Source organism: Triturus cristatus, chromosome 3_2, assembly GCF_964204655.1.
Source record: "Triturus cristatus chromosome 3_2, aTriCri1.1, whole genome shotgun sequence".
NCBI lineage: Eukaryota > Metazoa > Chordata > Amphibia > Caudata > Salamandridae > Triturus > Triturus cristatus.
Window position 1 is genome coordinate 576,127,593 of NC_140584.1, and position 25,681 is coordinate 576,153,273.

The window sequence follows — 25,681 nt, forward strand, 5'->3', positions numbered from 1 at the left end:
GTAGGCCGAACCAGGTGCGCACACCCTGAGCTTACACTACGAACAGAGTGACACCACACGTATTCTTTGTAGGACGATAGGTTCTTTTATCGAAGGTTTCAAGGGATCTTTATGATCCAAGGTGTAAGTAGTGCGTCAGCGGCACAAGAGACTACAAATCGGTGGTAGGGGAATGGGGGTAGCGGGACAGTCTTTGAAGGTAGTGTCTCTGCAAAGTACCCTGCGGATAGCTCACAATCCTCGAGCTGGAGGGTGTTGTTTCTCTGGGCGATCTCTTGCCAATTCGTCCTCGAGGGGAAAGCCGCGAGTCACTCAGCAGGCACAGGTAGTCGGAGTTCAGGAGCCGTGATCTCGTCAGCAGGGCTCAGGTGGTTCGAGGGTCGGGGGCCGCGAGTCACTCAGCAGGCCCAGGTGGTTCGGAGTTCGGGAGCCGCGATCTCGTCAGCAGGGCTCAGATGGTTCAATGGCTGGGGGCCGCGAGTCACTCAGCAGGCCCAGGTGGTTCGGTATTTGGGAGCCGCGACAGCATCAGCAGGCTTCGATGGTTCCAGGTCTTCTCTGCCATTCGTTCCTCCGGCACCCCTTATTATACTCCCCCTGCCCTTTGAAGTCCGGAGTCCTCGCAGAGAGGGGCCTTGGGTGACTGAGGGGGTTCGGCGGGATTTCCTGCCGCTCGTTTCTTTGGTCTTTTCAGGTGGGTCTGGGAGGGACCCCAGACGCTCGGCAGGCGAGGCGCCTGCTCCCCAGGGGCCTGGTGGCCGATCGAGTCCTCCCGGGGAAAGGCGACCCGAGGTGTGACTGGGCTGGCGCCTCTTGGTCTGGCTCGGGGGTTCCCGCTCCCTCGGTCGGACATGCGTGGTAGGGTGTCGAGTCTGTCGGGGGCTCTGGCCGGCCCGCGGGTCTGTGTGGCTGGGGCGGCCGGAGTCGGAGATGCCGTGTCTTGGGGGTGGTTGCAGGTTGGCTGGATGATCGGGAGGGCATACGCCGTGAGGCCGGTCTCACAGTACCAAATTCCCCTTCTGAGATTTATGGGGATTTAGGGCCATACATTTGTTTTTTTTCGCATTTATCTCTAGTCCCTTTTTAGTACAATACTGATGAAATGAATATAGAAGTTCCTGGAGACCTCTGGGAGTTTGAGAGATTAGTATGGTATCATCTGCAAATAATAACGCGGATACCCTCTCACCATTCAATTTAGGGGAATCGTTATTACAGCCTGCCAAATATTTGGGGATATCATTCACAAACAAGGAAAATAGCGTGGGGGCCAGCACGCATCCCTCGCGAATCCCACGCTCAATTGATATATTTTGTGAAAGTTCCCCATTTGGGCCTCATCGCACCTTAGCGAAATTCTTTGCATGCAACCTTATTATCTTTTGCAGCAAGCGAGCTGGTAACCCTTGCGAATGTAAAGATTCCCAAAAGAGATCTCGTGGAACTAGATCAAACGCCGCTCTAAGATCTACAAATGTGACGTAGAGATGTCCCTTCCTTATGTGCACATACTTCCAATAGAGGCAGCAGAGTCTAAAAACTTGATCTACGGTACTTATTATATTCCTAAACCCTGATTGAAACTTACTAAGTACCGAATTGTCTTCCATCCACAGGTTCACCCTAGCTAAAATATGCCTAGAGTAAATTTTTTGCAAAATATCCATTAGGCTGATCGGGCGATAATTAAATGGATCAAACCGATCCCCTTTTTTAAAAATTAAAACAATTTCAGCACCCCTCCAGCTATCAGGGAAGTCAACCCCAGATGCTAATATATTGCATAAATAGTTTATATAAGGCGCCCGAACGCTCAACTCTTGTTTATACAGGTCGCCGGGAATTTTGTCTAAGCCCGGCGCTTTGCCATTTTTAACAGCATTAATGGCCATTTCTGTTTCCTCTAGACTAAAATACAATTTTGTTTCACAAGGGATAAACCACGAGGCATCCTCACCAACAACAGTTACCTAATCGGGTTTTTTAAATAAGGTAGTGAAGTGGTTAACCCAAGTAAGTTCATCAAGATATACATCTTTTGCTACTCTTCCTACGTGGTTCCCGTTCGCCACCAGTCTCCAAAACCCGACATTATCCTTTGTCTGGGCCGCTACCAGCAGGTCAGTCCAACATGCTTCTTCCCAGGCTCTCCTCTCAATCTTCTGGGTTTGCTTATATTCTTTTCTCGCTAACCTGATTTCAACTGGGGTTTTAGTCTTTACTGCCAACAGGAGACTATCTTTTGCTTGACGACAGATTTTACCATACCATGGCTTACTATGGGATAGATTGTTTAAATTCTGATGCTTTTTTTTTGGCATTTTAGTTACCAATAATTTTTGTGTTTTAAAGAACTCATTATGCAAATTAATAAAATTAGTAAGATTTTCAACCTCCAATGATATATTTGCATGAGAAGAAAACGTGTTAACTAAGAGTAGATAAATTTCCGCTAAACCTTCACCGTGCTCCAGTATATAGGACCATTTTAAAGAGCGCCTATTATTACTAACCAATATTACATCGCTCATACCAGTTTGGACGTCTATTTTGTTGTTAAAACCAACCCCATTAAGCATACAAGGATTAAATAGTAGGTCCAGGGGACGATGGTCGCTCTCAGACCTGTCTTTTACCTCAAAGTCAGTCATATTTTGCCAAATATCTAAAGAAACAATTATGTAGTCGAGGTTGCTTTTTGAACTATTCCTTACAAAAGTCGGGCTTTTTGCTAAATCTGCCGGAAGGCGGCCATTGCATACCCTCAAGCCAAACTCCGCAGTCAACCTCATTATTTGGACAGCCAGAACTGAACAATGTACTGGAGCAATATTATCTAACAGGGGAATGTTTTTTGCTCTATCTTCTTCTTCAAATACATCGCCCATGCCTAAAATTGGCTCGTAGTTGCAGTTCAAATCCCCGGCAATTATTACCGAATATTTGTCTGCTATTCTGTTTAGGAAAGTGTCCAATTTCCCCAGAGTCACTGATTCTTTTGATAGGGCAGAAGGTCTGTTGTAAACATTAATTAGATATAGTACATTCCCATCATGTGTGGTAACTTTTAGTGCCAATATGTCCATAGAGTCAGTCTCAATTACTTCAATCTTAATTTTCAGGGTAACTTTTACCCAGATAATAAGACCTCCCGAGGCCCTACCCCTTACGGGAGGTATTGCATTGATCGCAAATGTCTTATAACCTACTCTATAATGAGTGTTAAGGGACCATGTTTCCTGGAAAAAGCACAGTTCACTTGATTCGATATAGCTGGATCACTCAGGATCACTCAATTTTTTGGTTAGCCCAGCTATATTCCAAGATATCAATTTCATATTTGTGACTATGCTATTACAATTAGACGATTGCTCAAAAGTTTGAGAGTCAACTTTCCTACCCGTAATTTCTGTACAAGACACACCGAAGGGACTCCTACCCTCTATTCTATTGGGGCACGCACCTATGCTAGTACCGCATAACACAGATTCTGGGCATACCTCTAAGCCCCCTGGCCACCTTCGACTATCCAGGTCTTGTACAGTGCTGAGTGTCACACCTCCCTGGTCATGGTCTGTCCTTAACTTGCCCCCACCGAGATCATCATTAGTGATTCCTATTTCGTCCATTCCTGCTTTGAAATCATTATTAATCATGGTCTTTCGCGTAAGGGGCCCCTCACTAATGTCAATTACATTTTCCCTGGGCAACTGCAGTCAATCTGCCATATTTAGGCAGCTAAACCTATTAGCTGTAGGTATCCCTCCCCCGCTGTTAATGTATCTATAGCTCCCACATTCCATCCCTCCCCGCACATGATGTTTGGCCCTGGTCCAAGTCCCTCCGCAATCTGGTCGCTCATCTGGGAAGTAAAAGTATGAAAGCGGTCTGGTTTCTATATCAGCCCTATTATTTTGTGGTCTCCACGAGCAGATATAATTTACCGCTCGTGGGTCCTTAAAGTTCACTACCACACAGTTCCCATCGATTGTTTTCCTGTTGTATCCCACCCAAGACACCCTACGCACCATTAAGATTTTACTCATTACATTTGGCGGTAGGGGTCGGTTGGTATTTAACCAATGTGATACTTTGTTTTTAAGTGCCCAAAAAGGTTCCTCAGTTGATTTACCCAATTCCGGAACCCCTGTCAATACCACTACATATGGGCAAGCTTCTGGCGGTAAACTGATATTAAGACCGCCTTTTGTCGTCCTCTCTATCGAGGACTTGGTATTAGGACTAGTCATTACTTGACTGAGATGGTCATTAGTTACGGGGGTTTTTTCTAATGGTTTCCTTACTGGGTCCTTTGGGGGTTAGAATGTGGTCTTTGTGTCGATGGCAAAGGCTTGTTTGTTACCTCTCCTTCCGGTACTATGCTCAGAGGATCTTTGAGAGGCACTTTTTCCACCCTGGCACTATACAGAGTTCTTATGCTCTCTTCCAACTCATACAGCTTATTTTCAATATCTAGCAATCTGTTTTCCAGGGGAGTAAGAAGAGTTTTAAGCAGCTTCCCCATGTTGTTTAATAAAGGGAAACTGGTGGAAATCCAAAGTGCTGGCAGTACTAAAAAAAACACAAAGTACCGACTACGAGCGGCTCCCGTGAAGCAGGGGGCCGTGAGTCGTTTTCTAGTGCTGGGAGGCGGGAGCGGGAAGAGGCTCCAGGTGCGGCAAATGGAGAGCCGCAAAGACTGCTGGTCCTCGCAGTCCCGCTCGCGTAGGTGTCTCCAGATCAGCCCCAAGGTGAGCACAAATCAGCCCCAAACCAGGCAAAGTTCCAGGGAAACTGGTGGAAATCCAAAGTGTTGGCAGTACTAAAAAAGACACAAAGTCCTGACTACGAGCGGCACTTAATGATGTTGGTCTTCATGACAGGCAACTGTGCTGACATCACTAACGTGAGGATGTGCAATGATCATGCCTGGACCTCGGGCTGCCAGTCTGTGAAAACACACCAGCAGCCACCCGAAGGAGAGGTACATTTATGTTTTTATAATTACCAGGCATACTGCCAAGAGGAGAGAAATGTTATAGCCCTGTGAAATAAGTGCTGATGCTGAGCAACGGAAACCCCCGGCATAAATTAAGCACTGGGCTCATGTTGTATTACCCCTGTGACGTTTAATAGCATGTTATCCTTTTACAGCGTCTTGGGGAGGCAGGAGTTGGAGAGATGGCACTCGAGTGGTTTCGCTCCTTTCTTACGGATCGAACCTTCAAGGTATCTTCACCGCCCTATGTCTCTGCCCCTCGCCCCATTCTTCAGGGTGTTCCGCAGGGTTCGGCTCTCAGCCCTACCCTATTTAATTTGTATGTTCAGCCACTGGCGGAGGTAGCCCATAGTTTTGGTCTCACCATGGTGTCATACGCCGATGACACGCAGCTGGCGGTGGCACTTAATGGTGATTCCAATATGGATGCCTCTACCTTTCAGTCAGCTCTTAAGGCAGTGGCAGGCTGGATGGCGAAAAACAGACTTCAACTTAATGCCACCAAGACCGAGGTTATCATTTTTGGCAGGGAAACTGGGCTATGGGGAGATCATTGGTGGCCATCGGAGTTGGGTCCTGTTCCCATTCCTGTAGCTGAAGTTAGAAATCTTGGCGTGTGGCTTGATGACAAACTTTCTTTCACTCCCCATACCAAACGCGTAGCTGGTATCTGTTTTGGTGCTCTGCAGTGCCTTCGGCCCATTTTTAAATTTTTTGATGCGGATACCAGACAGATCATAGTTCAAGCTCTGGTCCTCACTAGATTGGACTATGCCAGCTCTCTGCTTTTGGGCGTGAATCAGGCAGAACTAGCTCGCCTTCAGCGGGTTCAAAATGCAGCGGCCAGGATGCTGGTCGGCCTTCCTAAGTTTGTCTCTGTCCGTCGTACCATCCAAGATCTTCATTGGCTACCAGTAGGTCGGAGAATTAAGTTCAAAGCTCTCTGCTTAACTTTTAAAATTCTTAAGTTGGCCTCCCCTCCTATTCTTACCCAGACTATCTGTCACTATGTTCCTTCCAGAACCCTCCGATCTGCAGGGTCTAATTTAGCCATTGTTCCGCGTTTCAAAAAAGCGAGAATAGGTGGACGTTCTTTTTCGGTGTTGGCAGCCACCCTCTGGAACTCTTTGCCTGCCACACTTCGTTCTATCCCAGACTTGCTCCCTTTTAGGAAGTCATTAAAAACCTTCCTATTTTCCACAGCTTAGTCTCTTTCCCCTTGGGTTGTCTCTGTGGTGTTGTGTTTCTTTATCTCCAAAAGCGCCGGGACGCCTCTTGGCTGCGGCATCCGTGCGCTATATAAAAATAAATAACATAACATAACATAACATGATACTATGACTGATGCTCCCTAGAGCTTGTGATTCCATTGCTCTAGAAGTCACTGGAAGCATCCCCCAGAGCCCGTGAACTAACAGAGTACCTTGCACCCGCTGTTAGTAGATCCTTGGTGTGGTTTCCCATTGAGTCTCTGCAAGCTTCCCCCAGAATTCCGTGAATAAATAGAGTACCTTGCACTCGCTGTTGCTGGGGTCTTGGTGTTGTTTTCCATTATGTACGTTCGAGCGAAAATGATCCATTTCTTTCCTGTTATTTGGTCTGGACCGTCAATTTGCACCTACCATTCCTATAAGGAAAAAACAAGTGTACTACTAACATGTGTTTTCTTCGAGGGTTCGAGAACCTAACAGACAACCATGTCCCCCAAGTGCCACCCATGATCTAGCTACATCGGTTGAGCCTTAAAGAGGGTATATAAAACCTGCCCAACCCCGTGTCATGGCTTCGCCCCAAACCCTGCGGAACAAGCTTCACCCTTCCCACTCACCTGAAGAATCCTGCCTGAACCGAGAGGTGCTTGAGGCTCCTTCTCACCCAAGTTGAACCAGTCGTTCCCCTGACTCCAACTCCCTCGACGCCTCCTTCATCTCTTCCTCCTCAACAGCTACTCCTGTTCCCCTGCGACTCACTGAGTCAAAGCCTTGAGACCTTCTTCGAACTTCAGACATGAGGAAGAACTAGGCTAAGTACTTGATATCAGGTTAGTACACACTAACCCTCCTATAGTAGTAAGCAGGTCCGAGTATCAGCATCTTCCAAGACTATAGACTTTTCCTCCACGTGCTCTCCATGATTTCCTCCAGTGCTTCTTGTGTGTTCATGCTCTGGACCCCTCCTGCAACCTTGGTGCTTGAACTGTGATTGTTCAAGGACTTAAGACTTTAGCTGAGTGTTTCTTTAATGAACAGTAGTGCCAACAGAAAGCACTTCAGAGTGTTTGATTAGGTATAAACCTTGTACCAACCTGTGTTCCAAGTTGGATCCTTGGGAGTGCCAGTAACTCCAACCTGTGTTCCCGAGTTTGATCCTTTGGAGTGCCAGTAACTCCAACCTGTGTTCCCGAGTTTGATCCTTTGGAGTGCCAGTAACTCCAACCTGTGTTCCAAATGTAATCTTTGGGAGTGCCAGTAACTCCAAACTGCATTCCCGAGTTTGATCCTTTGGAGTGCCAGTAACTCCAACCTGTGTTCCAAATGTAAACGTTGGGAGTGCCAGTAACTCCAACCTGTGTTCCTGAGTTTGATCCTTTGGAATGCCAGTAACTCCAACCTGTGTTCTCGAATTTGATCCTGTGGGGTGCCAGTAACTCCAAACTGTGTTCCCAAGTTTGATCCTTTGGAGTGCCAGCAACTCCAACCTGTGTTCCAAATGTAATCTTTGGGAGTGCCAGTAACTCCAAACTGCATTCCCGAGTTTGATCCTTGGGAGTACAAGTAACTCCAACCTGCATTCCAAGTTTATCCCTGGAAGTGCCAGTAACTCCAATATGTAGTTCAAGTCGATTCCTGGGAGCGCCAGAAACTCTAATCTATGATCTTGGTTGTTCTGCTCTCTTGCTGTGTTTGCTGATGAGACCTGTAAGTGCATGTTACTGATGTCCAAGTATGGTCATTGTGTCTAGAGGCCTGTTAGGATACGGATGGTAACTGCCTCCTCTTGGTATTTCCAGTATATTGCATCATTGCAAAACCAGAGGTTCTGGTCCAGTGCATATACACCTCGCAGACATAGAAGGTCTCTGGAGCGACAAATCCTGTTACGCAGTGATGAACAGGCGCTGAGCAGATCCAGTACAGCAAGTCTCCCTTTTCCTATTTTATCCCAACCCCCCTAACACCTAGGGGGCAGTGTGTGATCTAAGGTTCAGTCCTTGACATGTGCTTTCCTCTGGAGGGATAAGAGGTTCAGTATCGGCCCAAGTGTCATCTCCACGGTTGGACCAGGCGTGTGCATGACACATGTCTATTGCCCACTTTGCCAATGCTTTACACAATGGCTCTGCATTTCAACTTGGAGGCCCTGCTGATGAATGCTTAATAAATATTATTAGGCATGGTTTGAGCCATAAAGCAATACAGTGATGATTTCAAGACAGTACATAGATATGTGTAAAAACAAGCAAAATATGTGTTTATGGCTGCAGAGAGACTTGCATGGATTCTTGTTTTTCTGTGTCTCGGAGAGTAGCTGCAACCTCTTGGGCAGCGCAAAATATGTGTAGGTATTTGCAGGTGGTGGGCATTGCCGCTCTTATTTGGGGGGATAAGGACTTATTTTTCATCAGACTTTGTCCCTAAACATGAGAGAGAAAGGCAGGAAATGGTAAGAAAGAGGAAGAGTAGGATAGCAAAGCGGAGGCCAAAGGAGAAAGCAGAGGTGAAAAAGGACCTTCAAGAGCGAGAGGATAGGTTTAGTGGGGCAGAAACAGGCATTTAGTTGAATTAAAACTAGGCTGCCTTGGCATTTGTCGAACCCCAACATTCGCAACAGGCTCATAAGGAAAACGTTAAGCCCTACAAATTCAGCATTGCTATTAGACCGGTGTTACTTGCAGCAGCCTAGCCACCTCCCACGTGACTACAGTAAAGTCAGGCTCACACGCGACCTTTTTGAAAGGTTTTAATTAGTACAACCCGCGCGCCTCGCCATCCCAGCCTGGGTATTGCAATGTTTTAAACTGTCCAGAGATAAATGTACATATCATCATTCTAAATGAGACTCATTTACATAATAAATGGCTGTCCTCCTGCCTGGCAGGGTTCCATCAATGAAGAGCCCTGCTGCAGGGTCGGGCATGCTTAGTGACAAGTGCACCTGTCCCTCCCTGTGCCATAACCTTGTGCACGGAGGGGGCGGGCGCAGAGCACCACGTGGGGGGGGGGACGAGTTCCTCTGCTCGGGTTGGAGGCCAGGCTGGGCACGAGGTGGAGTCCCAGTGTGACAGTCCCACTGCCCACAGCGCTCTCTCCGAAGCTCCGACCCCTCCCTGTGCCCCGGACGGAGCCCACCATCCCCGAACAGCTGGATAGGAGGGAGACCCCGAAGAAGGCCCACCTGAAGGTATGGTAAGGGAAAGCAGAGAGCGCGCCCCAGAGGCCCACGGGGGCACACTAGACGAGGTAGACCCTCGAGGGGCACCCATTGCGAGGTCGAGGAAGGATGTACACAGAGCAGGAGGGAGACCTCCCAAGAGAGGCCGAGTGGAGGGTATGTGAGGGAGGCCTCCGGGGAAGGGCCCAGAGGAGTAATGGAGGGCTCTGGTGGTGGGCAGGGGTGTGATAAGAGGGGCGCTGCAGAGGAAGCGACAACGCCGGGCCATAGGGCCATAACCGCAAACTTTTCATAGTGTTCTTAGCATTCTGAGAACAGCAGGTGCTGAGGGCTAAATATTCTGCTCTGCGAGTATCGGGGTGCCCTGAGAGAGGACCCGTGAGTGTACAGCCGTGTTAGAACCGTGCTTGCACTGTAAGTATCCACCGCTCCTGGGATCGAGTCATGTCCTTGAGTATCGCACTAGTTTGGGATAATGTTCTGCGAGTATCAAGATGTCATGGGGCAATCTACTGTGAGTTTCAGAGCATGTGAGGGCAATCTACTGTGAGTTTCAGAGCATGTGAGGGCAATCTACTGTGAGTGTCAGGACATGTGAGGGCAATCTACTGTGAGTTTCAGAGCATGTGAGGGCAATCTACTGTGAGTGTCAGAGCATGTGAGGGCAATCTACTGTGAGTGTCAGGACATGTGAGGGCAATCTACTGCGAGTTTCAGAGCATGTGAGGGCAATCTACTGCGAGTGCCAGGACATGTGAGGGCAATCTACTGCGAGTGTCAAAGCATGTGAGGGCAATCTACTGCGTGTGTCAGGACATGTGAGGGCAATCTACTGTGAGTGTCAGAGCATGTGAGGGCAATCTACTGCGAGTGTCAAAGCATGTGAGGGCAATCTACTGCGTGTGTCAGGACATGTGAGGGCAATCTACTGTGAGTGTCAGGACATGTGAGGGCAATCTACTGTGAGTTTCAGAGCATGTGAGGGCAATCTACTGTGAGTGTCAGAGCATGTGAGGGCAATCTACTGTGAGTGTCAGGACATGTGAGGGCAATCTACTGCGAGTTTCAGAGCATGTGAGGGCAATCTACTGCGAGTGCCAGGACATGTGAGGGCAATCTACTGCGAGTGTCAAAGCATGTGAGGGCAATCTACTGCGTGTGTCAGGACATGTGAGGGCAATCTACTGTGAGTGTCAGAGCATGTGAGGGCAATCTACTGCGAGTGTCAAAGCATGTGAGGGCAATCTACTGCGTGTGTCAGGACATGTGAGGGCAATCTACTGTGAGTGTCAGAGCATGTGAGGGCAATCTACTGTGAGTGTCAGGGCATGTGAGGGCAATCTACTGCGAGTGTCAGAGCATGTGAGGGCAATCTACTGCGAGTGTCAGGGCATGTGAGGGCAATCTACTGTGAGTGTCAGAACATGTGAGGGCAATCTACTGCGAGTGTCAAAGCATGTGAGGGCAATCTACTGCGAGTGTCAGAGCATGTGAGGGCAATCTACTGCGAGTTTCAAAGCATGTGAGGGCAATCTACTGCGTGTGTCAGGACATGTGAGGGCAATCTACTGTGAGTGTCAGAGCATGTGAGGGCAATCTACTGTGAGTGTCAGGGCATGAGAGGGCAATCTACTGCGAGTGTCAAAGCATGTGAGGGCAATCTACTGTGAGTGTCAGGGCATGTGAGGGCAGTCTACTGTGAGTGTCAGAACATGTGGGGGCAATCTACTGCGAGTGTCAGGGCATGTGAGGGCAATCTACTGCGAGTGTCAGAGCATGTGAGGGTAATCTACTGCGAGTGTCAGGACATGTGAGGGCAATCTACTGTGAGTGTCAGAGCATGTGAGGGCAATCTACTGCGAGTGTCAGAGCATGCGAGGGCAAACTACTGGGAGTGTCAGGAAATGTGAGGGCAATCCACTGCGAGTGTCAGGATATGCGAGAGCAACCTACTGTGAGTGTCAGGACATGTGAAGGCAATCCACTGTGAGTGTCAGGACATGTGAAGGCAATCTACTGCGAGTGTTAGGACATGTGAGGGCAATCTACTGCGAGTGTCAGGACATGTGAGGGAAATCCACTGCGAGTGTCAGGACATGTGAGGGCAATCTACTGCGAGTGTCAGAGCATGCAAGAGCAATCTACTGCGAGTGTCAGAGCATGTGAGGGCAATCTACTGCGAGTGTCAGGACATGTGAGGGCAATCTACTGTGAGTGTCAGTGCATGTGAGGGCAATCTACTGCGAGTGTTAGAGCATGCGAGGGCAAACTACTGCGAGTGTCAGGAAATGTGAGGGCAATCCACTGCGAGTGTCAGGATATGTGAGGGCAATCTACTGTGAGTGTCAGAGCATGTGAGGGCAATCTACTGTGAGTGTCAGGGCATGAGAGGGCAATCTACTGCGAGTGTCAAAGCATGTGAGGGCAATCTACTGCGAGTGTCAAAGCATGTGAGGGCAATCTACTGCGAGTGTCAGAGCATGTGAGGGCAATCTACTGTGAGTGTCAGGGCATGTGAGGGCAGTCTACTGTGAGTGTCAGAACATGTGGGGGCAATCTACTGTGAGTGTCAGGGCATGTGAGGGCAATCTACTGCGAGTGTCAGAGCATGTGAGGGTAATCTACTGCGAGTGTCAGGACATGTGAGGGCAATCTACTGTGAGTGTCAGAGCATGTGAGGGCAATCTACTGCGAGTGTCAGAGCATGCGAGGGCAAACTACTGGGAGTGTCAGGAAATGTGAGGGCAATCCACTGCGAGTGTCAGGATATGCGAGAGCAACCTACTGTGAGTGTCAGGACATGTGAGGGCAATCCACTGTGAGTGTCAGGACATGTGAAGGCAATCTACTGTGTGTGTTAGGACATGTGAGGGCTATCTACTGCGAGTGTCAGGACATGTGAGGGAAATCCACTGCGAGTGTCAGGACATGTGAGGGCAATCTACTGCGAGTGTCAGAGCATGCAAGAGCAATCTACTGCGAGTGTCAGAGCATGTGAGGGCAATCTACTGCGAGTGTCAGGACATGTGAGGGCAATCTACTGTGAGTGTCAGTGCATGTGAGGGCAATCTACTGCGAGTGTCAGAGCATGCGAGGGCAAACTACTGCGAGTGTCAGGAAATGTGAGGGCAATCCACTGCGAGTGTCAGGATATGTGAGAGCAACCTACTGTGAGTGTCAGGACATGTGAGGGCAATCCACTGTGAGTGTCAGGACATGTGAAGGCAATCTACTGCGAGTGTCAGGACATGTGAGGGAAATCTACTGCGAGTGTCAGGACATGTGAGGGCAATCCAATGCGAGTGTCAGGACATGTGAGGGCAATCTACTGCGAGTGTCAGGACATGTGAGGGCAATCTACTGCCAGTGTCAGGACATGTGAGGGCAATCTACTGTGAGTGTCAGGGCATGCGAGAGACTGTCCAACCATAATGTACCATGAGTATCCCATTATACTAGGATATTGTACTGTGAGCATCAGACTGTTCTAGCAAAATGTACTCTGATTCCTAGACTGTGGTAGGATGCACTTTGACTATCATAATGTCCTGGCGTAATAGCTGATACTGTCAGTATCGGCTGCGCATGATAATATACGGTAAGTATCAGACTGCAGTAAGATATAAAATACTGTGAGCATCAGGCTGTCTAGAGTAATGTACCGTATCAGACTGGGGTAGGATAAAGCACACGCGTATCAGACTGCCATAGGATGTTATATTATGAGAACCAGGCTGTCCTAGAGTAATGCACCGCTTCAGATTGGAGTGTGATAAAGTACATGAGTATGAGACTGCCGTAGGACATTACACTGTGAGCACCAGGTTGTCCTAGAGTAATTTACTGTGATTATCCGACTCTGATAGGATATTATACTGTGAGTATCAGGCTGTCTTAGTATGACATATGGCGGGTGTCAGACCGCGGTAGGATATTATACTGTATCAGGCTGTCTTAGTATGACATATGGCGGGTGTCAGACCGCGGTAGGATATTATACTGTATCAGGCTTTCTTAGTATGACATATGGCGGGTGTCAGACCGTGGTAGGATATTATACTGTGAGTATCAGGCTGTCTTAGTATGACATATGGCGGGTGTCGGACCGCGGTAGGATATTATACTGTGAGTATCAGGCTGTCTTAGTATGACATATGGCGGGTATCAGACCGCGGTAGGATATTATACTGTGAGTATCAGGCTGTCTTAGTATGACATATGGCGGGTGTCAGACCGCGGTAGGATATTATACTGTATCAGGCTGTCTTAGTATGACATATGGCGGGTGTCAGACCGCGGTAGGATATTATACTGTATCAGGCTGTCTTAGTATGACATATGGCGGGTGTCAGACCGCGGTAGGATATTATACTGTATCAGGCTGTCTTAGTATGACATATGGCGGGTGTCGGACCGCGGTAGGATATTATACTGTGAGTATCAGGCTGTCTTAGTATGACATATGGCGGGTGTCAGACCGCGGTAGGATATTATACTGTGAGTATCAGGCTGTCTTAGTATGACATATGGCGGGTGTCAGACCGCGGTAGGATATTATACTGTGAGTATCAGGCTGTCTTAGTATGACATATGGCGGGTATCAGACCGCATTAGGATACTGAACTGTTCAGGCTGTTGTAGGATCATGTCAGATGGCGGTAGGATGGTACTCACCAGTACCAGGATCCAATTCACCCTCTAGATGATTCCCCCAGATGGTGCCGCTAGGCCTGTCCTCTCTGGTAGGGTCATGTGGACTGGGATGTGGGATTAGTGACCTCAACAAGGGCATCTTGGAGGTCCATGGAACTAGCCAAAGTCTGGCATAAGAGCGATTCCTGGAGACTCTCTGGTTTAACCGGCACCGCCGTCTCACCCCAGGGTAAAGCATGGAGTCTGAGGATAGGGCTGGAGGTCAAGGTTCAGGCAGGTGTTAGGGCGTCCAGAACGGTCACTGCTAGTTATGGGATGATGTGTCGTTAGGGTGGGAGGCCTGGAAGCAGGCGCGCAACACCCATTGGACTCAAAGGGCATCATCTCCCCAGCCACCCCCCCCCCCCACCCCCCCCGTCGTGTGTGGCAGCCGGGGATGAGACAGCTTCCGGGGCACACACACAGCCGCACCCGAGCACTTCACAGGTCTTTAATAGACCATATGCATGTTAATGAGGCCTTGCTGTTGTTTCACCCCTTCTAAGAGCCCCGGCAGCTCCACTCTGCCTACTGCTTAAAGATTCAGCCCCCCCCCCCCGAAATTTTTTCTTAGCTCCCCACTCCCCCGCCCCTCCCGCTCGAAATTTGGCTCTAGTGGCGCCTCTGCCTGGAAGGTGGCGGTCTGTGAGAGGGCTGGAGTTTAGGGTTGGGCATAGCTCGATGCTTCATGTCAGGCCTGCGGCTGAGGTCAGATGGTAGGGGATTAATGATGGGGTTGGAGGTTTTGGGGAGATTGGGTTCCGGGTGGGCGCTAAGGACTGGGGTTGGTTTTGTACTCAGGAGTTGTGGATTCGTACTAGGCTTGGTGATCAGGCCGTGGGACAGGTTTGACATCGGAGGTTTGAGTTTGGAGGCTGGGGTCGAATTTGGGGTTTAACTAGGTTCAAGGTGTCCCGCGTAGATTCCACCCAAATAATGTTATAAATTCTGCCGCAGCCTGCAAGTCTGCGATTGTGTCCAGAAAAGTATAGGACATGGCTGAGAATGAAGCTTCTTATTCCTTTGAAAATGGCTTTTTGTTTGCTGAGTGCGCGCTTTATACAACAGCCCTTCCATCCCACCAGGAAGAGGGCGGGCGTTTGAGAGGAGGGGGGGGGGCTTGGTAGGCGGGATCTCAGTCCCTAGAACGTGTCACTTGACGTCTCTAACCTGTTATAAATAGATGGACGGCAGGTCCCATATTTGGACCGACTGGCGACCGACCCTGTGGTCGTGCTGTGAGGTGGCAGCCCGCGCTAAAGGCTCTTCGCTTCTCTGAATAGGCAGTCACAGCCCCTGGGTTGGGGTGGGGGCAGCTGCACAGGGTCAGAGCTGCCATCAACCCGTCACGTGTATGAACAGTGGATCCTGGTGGTGGTGGGCAGGGAGCAGGGGAATAGGTCGCAGCAGAGTCTGTGGGCAGGTGTGCCCAGTGGGGTGGAGGCAGCAGCCGTGGTCATAATTCGACATGATGGCAATAGCGCTCATCCTCTCCAACACACACTTGCGAGTGTTCAGCGTTCCCAAGCGGCAGCATTGGCCCTCGGTGACTTATGAACTACAGCACCTGACAAAACTTGAACCAGAAAGACAAATGCAAAGGATCCTTCTGCGCAATTGGTCAACAGTAGAGGATTCTCCATTTGGTGCAAAGATAATGCAAATAACGTTGCATGTGTCAATTAACGAGTGTGTGCGAATATCATGACGTGGACTATGATGGTGAATGCGAGTGTGGAGTGGAAGTGAGTGTGTGCTGACGAATATTATTGGACGGGGTGGACACTGGCGTGTGAGCGAATTTTCACAAACCCAAATACGTGAAGTAAGTGTGGGCAAACGGGTGTGTGCCGATAGTAATAGTAATGTGCAAATGAAAGTGAGTTGAAGTGTGCACAAGCAAGCGCTGTGACTGCATGTATGTGTGCACACAAAGGTGCGAACGAATCAACGTGTGCAAATGGAAATGTGGCCAAATGCGCGAGTTTATGTAAATACAATTGCGTTGAATAGGACGGTGTGGAATATCATTGTGCACATGCAATGGTGTGCAGATGTGAGTGTCAGTGTGAGTGGTGACCCCCTGTAAGCATGAGTGGGAATGTGAGTGTGTGAGTGAACGAGTGTATGTGTGTCAGAGAGGGGTGGGTGTGCAAAAGAGGAATCCGAACGTCTGTGCTCAAGTGTGTTTGTGAATGTAAGTGTGGGTAACGGGAGTGTGCCAAGCGTGAAGTAGTATAGTTGCAAATGAAGCGCTTATAAACGAAAGCGTCTGAAATGAAGAATTCACAAACTGAAGAGTGTATAAACTGAAGTGCGCACGAATTGAAGTGTGTTAATTCGCGAGTGTCTGGGAATGTGCGCAACTGTGTTTACAAATGGGTTTGAGTGCATGCTGATGTGTATGAATTCTAGTGTGTTTGTGAAACAGATGTAAGCACATTGGAATGTGTGTGAAGAGAGTGAGGCAATTGGGGTATGTGAATTGGTTCTTGTGATTAACTGAGTAAAAGGGGAGGCAAATGTATGTTTGTGAAAGAAAGCGGAGGAAAAGGTGTTTGTTCATGAGCAAGTGTGAACGACAGAGGTCGTTAATGAAAGTCTGCACAGGTTTAAGTGTGTGCTAATGCATGCGTGAGTGAAAGTGAGTGGATGTGTGTATAAATAAGTTAGTAAAATTGAGTGTGTGCAATTCGAAGCATGGGTGAATTTAAGGCTGTGTGGGTCTATGTGGGGGTTCTAGTCTGTCTGAGAGAATGCAAACGTGCGCGATCACGATGACAATGGGAGCGTATATAAACACGAGCCCGTATGAATATAAGTGCGCGCAAATAGGAAGATATGCAAGTGTGAATGAGGGTGCGGGCCAATGTAGGAAAATGCCAGCATGCCAGAAAGCTTCGTGTGTGTGTGTATGTGTGTGTATGAGAGAGAGAGAGGGATTGTCTGCACGTGCGCAAATGTGTGAAGGTAGGTGTTCATGAATGGTACTGAGTGTGAATGCGTGTGTAAAAATACCTGCGTCTGAATGCTACAGCGTGTGAGTGGCAGTGTGAGCAAATGGAATGGAAGTGTGATTGAACTGAAGTGTGCTCACACTGAAGGGTAGTCGTGTAAGACAGCTATCGAGTGGGAATGTGAGTGCGTCGGTGTGAACAAATGCAGGCGTGACAAAGTGATCTGTAAGAACACAGGTGTGAAAAATGGGATTCTTGGTAAATAGAATAGGGTGATTGTGAGTATTTGTGTGTGCATGGGGCTCCTGTGTGTTGCTATATGCGTGAGTGAAAGTGCCTGTGCTCATGCCTAAACCTGTGTAAATGTGAACGTTTTAGATTATGGATGGTCTTTGCTCCATGGATGTGTGCGAACCTGTATGTGTGGTGTGTGCAGGTGTGTGTGCGTGAGGCTGTTATAGTATGAGTGAGAGTGTGTGTGAATGCCACTATGAGTGTGCGCATGGCTGTTTTTAAGAAGTGTGCGTGGTGAAAAAGTGTAAACGCAGAAGAGTGTGCCGCTGTCGTGTAAGAGTAGTGAAGTGTGAGAGGCGAGTGCCGCAGGGCACGTGTGTGAAGGGCTAGCTGTGCTCCGACATCAGATCCTCCCCACCCCGAGGTATGCGCGCGCTGGGACTCGAGGCTATTCCTGGGCCGGACACTTTCCTGACCTCAGCCAACAGGACAGTCCTAAAAATAACCGAGGAGCCGGGGCTGAGATTACAGCCGCTGCCACACAGCCATGCTGGGAGTGAAACTCTGTAGCACACTCACTGCGAAGCTGGTCGCCCCTGGGCGCTTGGATACATATATACCATGTTTTAGGTTTGCAGGTTACAGGCTTCCATCGTCTGGCTTCTGGGCGCTTGGACGAATGTATAGTACAGTTTGCAGAGTTTAAGATTTCCCCCATCATAACTTCTTGGCGCTTGAGGAAATGGGGGCATGTTATAGCTTTTTGGAGAGCCCCCTCCCCACCATCGTGGGCACTTGGGTGAAGCGCACGTATATCACGCCGTAGCGCCTGTCTGTATGTGTTAACGTACGACATGTTTGATGTTGGAAGGGCGCACATTTGTGTGTTCGCCGTGACCTTGGGCCCCAGGCTAAGTGACATTGTCCAGCTTGGCTCATATAGTCCCTGATAGGGAACTGGGGAAAGGGAAGATTTATCTCTAACACCTCGAAGTCCCGGTCAATTTAGGGGCACGAATGGCGCCTGTAGCGCGGCGGGGCCTGGGTATGATTAGGCCGCAGCAGCGCGCTAATAACTACGACAGACAACCACTTTCACTATCGTGGCCGGAAGACCCCGAGCGTCTCCGGCCGTTTATTTATCCCCTCGAGTCGAGCCCGCCCCGAGGGGTGTGGGGATGCATGAAGAACTGCAACATAGTAGTAGAGGGCCCGGGTGGCTCTCTACATCCCTCCTTTCTTTCGGTTCCGCACCACCAAGTCCCCCCAGTTCATGGGGACGTGCGTACAAAGTCTTTCAGTCTCTGACTTGGCGCAGGATTCGGCCAGAGACCATACTTCTGGCTCCGGGAGCTAGAACCGGCCAGAACACTAGATGGAATCCTCTCAGACGACTCAGTTACTGTGTCTTGATGGGTCGATCCAGCAGCATCTGTGCTGCTTTGGCTTGCTCGCCGGGGTGTCTCCAGCGACGGACTCCCCCTTCTGGGGGAGGCCAGAGGGGAAGAGCTCGGAAGAGTATCTTGATAGTCGGATCCTTCTTGGCTCGGCTCCCTCTCGGCCGTCTTCTTGAAGCTGGACACGTTCCTTGTTACAGAGTGTTGTCCCTTTTGGGTAGTGACCATGGTCCCTTGAATGCCCACAACGGTCCATACTTCTGTCTCGTAGGGCGTCCGAAACTTCCAACCGGGGTGTCGGTCTTTGATCACTACCCGGTCTCCCACTTTTAGCTGAGGATCTTGTGCCCTTCGGGCCTCGCTGGCTTTCCTGTTTGTCGTTTCCCTCCTTGCTTGGATCGCCTCATCGTCCCGCTCCACAGGCACCCACGTCGGGTCCGATGGGATACTGTCTCGTGGGGCCCGCTTGAACACTAGATGAGCCGGAGCACACTTGGTTGTGCTGTGAGAGGTCTGTTGATACACGCCAAGGAATTGGTCGAGAGCTGTCTCAGCGTCTTCTCCTTCATCCACAGTGATGCGCAGTGCTCGGTTGAGTGTCCGCATCAGACGTTCCACCTCCCCGTTAGCTTGTGGCCATAACGGGGTGATCTTCCGGTGGCGAATCGCCTTGCTCCCAAAATACTCCTGGAACTCTCGACCCTGGAACGGAGGTCTATTGTTGGACTTCACTTCTTCAGGCAGCCCCATCACTGCAAAAGTCCTGTTGAGAACTCTCTTCACCTGGGGAAATGCCGTTGACGTCACTACTTCGACAATGGGAAACTTCGAAAATGAGTCAACCATGACCAGCATGTGACGGCCATCTGGGAAGCTCCCAAAATCTAGGCTGATGTGTGTCCAGGGGTTCTTGCTCGGTTCTTCAGTGATCACGGGTGCAGGCGCGGGATCTCCTCCAGTGATCGTGCAGGCGTGGCACTGCCTCACCATTTCCTCCACCATGGAGTCCATCGCGGGGAACCAGACCTTGCTGCGCAATCTGGCCTTTGTCTTCGCCATCCCTTGGTGGCCAACGTGTGCCAGTGTGAGGATCCATTTCTGCAGCTTCTCTGGGAGGACTATCAGGTGTCCTCTCAAAACAACTCCTTGTTCTCCGATACTGAGTTCATGGCAAACTTGCCAGAGCTGTTGTCGGGCATGGCTCTCTTCGGGTCGGAGGACGCGGGCTCCATCCAGGAAGTGTGCCCATCCATTGCTCTCCAGCGCCTCTCTCACTCGGGACAGAGTGTGGTCTTCCTGGGTGGCCCGGGCAATTTCTTCGAGCGTCATGGCTGTGGAACACGCCACTTGCGACACCATGTTCACAAACGCTTCAGTGTTGCACATATCCATCGATTGATCTGAGGGCGACGTCGACTCAGGGTGCTGGGAAAGATAATCAGCCAGGTTGTTGGCCCGGGGACGTTAGATGACCTTGAAGTTGTATGACTGCAGCTGCACTGCCCATCGTTCGATTCTCGGGGGCGCCAGCCAGGATGAGCCTGCAAAAAGCGGGAGTAGAGGCTTGTGGTCAGTCACAACGTGGAACTCCTGGCTACACAGATACAAGTGGAAATGTTGGCACGCCCACTTGATGGCCAACGCCTCCCTCTCGATTTGGACGTATCTGGTCTCCATGTCAGTGAGGGCTTTACTCGCGTAGGCGACCGGTCTCCAGGTCTCAGGTCTGTGTTCCTGAAGGAGGACTGCTCCCAGGCCCACTGGGCTGGCGTCAACGACCAGTTCCATGCACTGCCTTGGATGGAAGTAGGCCATCACCGTTTTGTCCAACAGCCCCGCTTTGATGTCATTGAACGCCTTGTTGGCGGCCCCAGTCCATTCCCATTTATGATCATGGCGTGTGAGGGTCCGGAGCGGTTCCGACATGGCAGCCAGGTTTGGAATGAACCACCCGCAGTAGGTGGCCATGCCAAGAAAACTCCTCACTTTGGTGGGGTTCTTCAGTGTGCTGGCTGCGCGGATGGCTGCTGCCTTCTTGGGATCCACGAGGAGCCCCTCTCGGGTGAAGGTATACCTGAAGAAGTCAACCATTTCCTGGTAGAACGAACACTTGGACTTGTGCAGGGTTAAGCCACAGTCTGCTAGTCTCTTCAGAGTGGGTCGGAGATGACTGTGTCCTCTAGCGTGTTTGAGAACACTAGTATATCATCACTAAGGTTGATCACGCCTTGCAGCCCAGACAGTGCTTCCCTGATGACATTCTGGAAGACTTCAGCTGCTGATGATACCCCGAAGCTGAGCCTCTTATATCTTCGGAGACCAACGTGCGTCGAGAAGGTGGTGATATACTTGCTCTCGGGCTCCAGTTCCAGCTGATGGTACCCGGCATTCTGGTCCAGCTTGGAGAACCACCTGGCTCCATTTAGGTCTGCCACTATGTCATCCATGGTGGGAGTGATGTGGCGTTCTCTCTTCACGTCCAAATTTGGCAGCCTCATGTCAACGCAGAGCCGGATGGCTCCAGGCTGCTTGGGTTTGGGAGCCACGACCAGCAGAGACACCTACGGGGTCGGGCCAGAGACCTTTCCAATCACGGCGAGATCTTCAAGCTTTTTGAGTTCTTCCTCCACTTGCGGGCGAAGATTGAATGGCACCCTCCGGTGTCTGAGAGCCACAAGTCTTACAGAGGGGTCGATGTGGAGTTTGAACTTCTTGCCCTTGAGCTTCCCTATTCCTTTGAAGAGAGTCGGGAATTCCTTCAGAATCGCTTCAGTGTGGGAGTCGTGGACTTGGTTGGCAAAGAAAACGAGTCCCAGGTCCTCAGCCATGTGGCAACTGAGCAGTGTCCCTTTTCTTCCCTCGGTGATGTGGAACTGGTCTCAGTGGCGTAGCTTTCGCTCGTGACTTTGGCCTGAATGACTCCTCGGAGAGGAAGCGGATCAGTCCCTCCATACGTATAGATGCGGGCCTTGGATGGCGCAAGCGGGGGTCGAGGTGTCAGGCGATCATATTGCTCCGAGTCCACCACATTGACGGACGCGCCGGTGTCGATGAGGGCTTGTACATCATTGCCTTCAACTGAGACGGAGCACATGGGAGGTGGCCTTCGGCGACAGTCCGTTCTACTGACGTACGACATGACAAACACTTCCTCGTCATCATCTTCATACACCGGGCGTCGTTCCTGCGGCTGGTCCTCCATGGTTGCTGTCGAATCGTTGAGAGAAATCTGGCGAATCCGTTGTGGCATGCCTCTGAGCCACGACGAGGGCTGTCTGAATCGCCCGCCGGGGCACACCTTGGCGTAATGGTTCAGCCTGCCACAGCGGGAGCACGTCTTCCCTTTTGCCCCACAGACGGCCGTCACAGGGTGATCTTCTCCACAGTATCCGCACGGTCCTCCTGGTGATGGCCTGGGTGCTTGTCGAGTCGTGGTGGGGCGTCTTTGGACTGCTTCAACCCTCTCCTCTTTGATCGGCGGGTGCCTGGGCGCATGTGAGGCAGCAACGGGTGTGTGTAGGGCGGCTTCCATTTCCTCCGCTCGGATATCCGACATCTCATGGGAGCGGGCCAGGACCAGGATATCGTCCAGCGAGATCCCAGGCTGATGAAGGATCAGCTTCCGCAGGAGTTTGGAGCGGCATCCCAGGATGATTTGGTCCCTTATCACCTCCCGGTGGTCTGTGAACATGCACGTGCTGGCCAGCCGGTGTAGCCGTGCATAAAACATGTTGACCGACTTCAAGTCCAGCTGCCACGCCCTTCTGAACTTGAACTTTTCAAAATCGGGGTTGAGTTGGGGGTCAAAATGCCTGTTGAGCGCTGTGATCGCCGCATCGTAGTCGTCGTCATTTCCTGTGTTGGGGAGCGTCTCGAAGAGGTCATAGATTTCCGCGCCGCCATAGTAGATGAGAAACAACAGTTTCACGGTGCCATTGGTTTCCCGTGTCCCCTTGAAGTAGCGGTTGAGCCGTCCAACCCACGCTTTCCATCTTGGCGCAGCGGTGGCAGGGTCTGAGACTTCACTGACGGGGGGTAGCGGTGAAACTGCCGTGTGGCTGTGTCCTGGGGGAGGCGCATTGGCACCCCCACGTGGATTGTTTGCTCCATCCTGCTGTGCAGCAGCGCCAGCCGCCGGTGGGTTGCTCATCTTGGCCGTGCGGTTATGCACAGGTGTGAGGGTGTGACTAGGGTGCTGAGGATCTGCGTCTGGGCGTGCGAGTCACTACGTGGCCATGGGCTGTCCGGTGGCTCCACGTGCGCGCAGGAGGCGACTCGCTCACTGGCGCCGTGTCGTGGGAAAAGAAAACGTGAGTGCAGCAAGCTTAAGTGCGCTCAGACCTGATGAACAGTCCCTTTCCCTTCGCTCTCGCTCCCTCTCATCAATATCCCCTACTGCCCTCGCCTTTGCAGCTGACCATAAGGCGTAGCCTTGCTCCTGGATCCCCCAGAATGAGCAGTCCAGTGTTTGTTTTGTTTTTGTTTTCTTCCTTAAATGCACACAGCTCACAGCTGGGTATCCAGGGCATGTGCACAGTCCACTTGGCAAAGTGTTGAGGCTGGCGCAGGCAGCATGTGGGGCAGCCCCAGTCTGGGGGCCTCGCAGATGATTGCAGGTGAGAGGAACAAGCGCAGGCCAGCAGGCTCAGATGCAGCACTAGTGGTGCAGGGGTGTCGGGAGCCGACACGCCCTCAGGAGCAGCTCCGTGCAGGAAGGGGCAGACGGGGCGACCCTGCCTCAGCGAGGCATCCGGTGCATGTGCACTCGCGCAGCGGGCACTTACCCCACGTGGCTGCAGGCCTCCACGAGCGCCGCAGGCCTCCACGAGCGCCGCCGGCTGAACGCGCTCCCGCTGGACAGGGAGACGCGTGGGCGGGCGCAGGCCAAACAGTGCTTGAGACGGGGCACGTGGTGCGGTTTCAGAGGTCGCGTACTTGCAGGCCTTCCGGGAGCAGCAGGCATCGGTTGATACGGAGCGGTGCGGGTGGGCTCCGCTCGCTCCCTGCGGGATTCCGAGCGACAGCAGAGGGAGCAGGACAGCGTGAGTGGGCACCGCACGCTCCCAGCAGGAACCAGGCAGGTAGGCAGGCACGCGAGGGGTGCGACCGGCCTCGTCGCCTGTAGCGCGGCGGGGCCTGGGTATGATTAGGCCGCAGCAGCACGCTAATAACTATGACAGACAACCACTTTCACTATTGTGGCCGGAAGACCCCGAGCGGTCTTCGGCCATTTATTTATCCCCTTGGGTTGAGCTTGCCCGAGGGGTGTGGGGATGCATGAAGAACTGCAACATAGTAGTAGAGGGCCCGGGTGGCTCTCTACAGCGCCCAGCTCTCAACTCCCGTTTGGCCTGACACACCTGGACTACCCCCTATGCCAGTGTGCAGGAAGAATTTTCATAGAGGGAGTGCTGCCATCACTGAAGTTGTAGGGATTGTGAAAAGTCCAAGCCTCACCAAAGAACAAGTGTAGAAATGAGCCATGCCAATTCAGCTGGGGAATGGTAAGGCTTAGGTATGAAGCTGGTGGTGCATTCTGTAGCACACCGTGTCAAATATATTACTAAAGCATGGCGTGGTGGTGAACTGTCGTTCACAGGAGCGTGTTTCCACTGAAATGCCCACTACATATGCACAGGCATGCAGTTTTACTGGGTTGTATGACGTTAGAACGCATTCCGTTGCAAGCATGCCTTTACCACGCATTCATTAAAATGCAAATGCCTTTACCACGCATAACCTTTACCACGAATATGCCTTTACCATGCATAACTTTACAATAAATTTAGTTGCAAAAGCATAAAGGCATATCCATTGTAAAGGCGACCCCTGCCCGGAGTCCTAAAACCAACCAGACTCTTGCACCCCTACACTGCCCCCAGTTCTTTTTTGAAAATACCCCTCCCTGCCCAGAGCCCTAGAAGCGCCCCCTGGTCTCCAGCCCTTCTAAAAACTACCCCTCCCCTGAGCCCTAAATGCCAGCCCTTGCACAAACCCCCAGGCCCCCAGCCCTTCTAAAAACTACCCCTCCCCTGAGCCCTAAATGCCAGCCCTTGCACAAACCCCCAGGCCCCCAGCCCTTCTAAAAACTACCCCTCCCCTGAGCCCTAAATGCCAGCGCCTGCACGAACCCCCAGGCCCCCAGCCCTTCTAAAAATGTCTCCTCCCTTGCCCTAATCCCTAAAAGCGGTCCACTGCGAACCGCCCCTAAAAAAATTACATTCATAACCCCCGCCCCAGGTCCAAACCTCCTTACCTCTTCACAACGTCAACTCCTCGCCAGTTCGTCTGAGGCACGACGCACATCGTAAAGAGGAAGCAGAAGGGTCTCTCCTCTAATGACGGCAATAGCCTTCACCACCCTTACCACACATATACCTTAACCATATATACCTTTACAACGTAAATCGCTATGAAGGCATATGTGGTAAAGGCTATGCGTGGTAACGGAGCAAGCGTTATAACGCATGCATGGTAAAGGCTATGTGTGGAAACAGCTGCTTTGTAATAATGGATGTTTCCTTTTTATTGGTAACATTTTATTGTACACAGATGATAATGTGTGGAAAACAAGTTTCGGCAATTTTTTATCATTTGCCAATTGTCAGTAAAGCGTCTTGATTCCTTTGATCGAATTAAATCTTTTTTTTCTTCACGTTTCAAAGGTAAAAATGGGCTCACTTGTACTTTCCTTGCTGCTTATATATTTTGAAATACTTGTACATTTCATTTACAGGTATTTAGTTTTTGTTCTCTATTGGAAAAAAAAATATCCTACAGTTTTTCCTTTCACACTTTCTGTACTCTACCTAGATTTTCATATAGTCCTCTTTACAAAATATTCTAACTTTGCAGTCAGAGTAAGAAAAGTAAACACCAATATCCCTTTTAAAAGAATAAGCAGCTATTTGACAGACAGCATAGTCTGGCATTTGACTTCTGTCTTTGAACGCTTCGCAAATGGGACAAGATAGTAGCAAAATTTAAAGGCATCTTTATTACTCATTCAG

At 50.6% G+C, this 25,681-nt stretch overlaps 1 protein-coding gene across 1 annotated transcript in view; it reads left to right on the plus strand.

The window, feature by feature from the left end:
- The first annotated feature begins 9,212 nt into the window (after window positions 1-9,212).
- LOC146857723 (kelch-like protein 31) overlaps window positions 9,213-25,681 on the plus strand; it is a 61,148-nt gene continuing 44,679 nt past the window's right edge. Inside the window, exon 1 of the mRNA XM_085648319.1 lies at window positions 9,213-9,400. The gene's annotated coding sequence lies outside the window, so the exon portion shown is untranslated. The remainder of the gene's footprint in view (window positions 9,401-25,681) is intronic.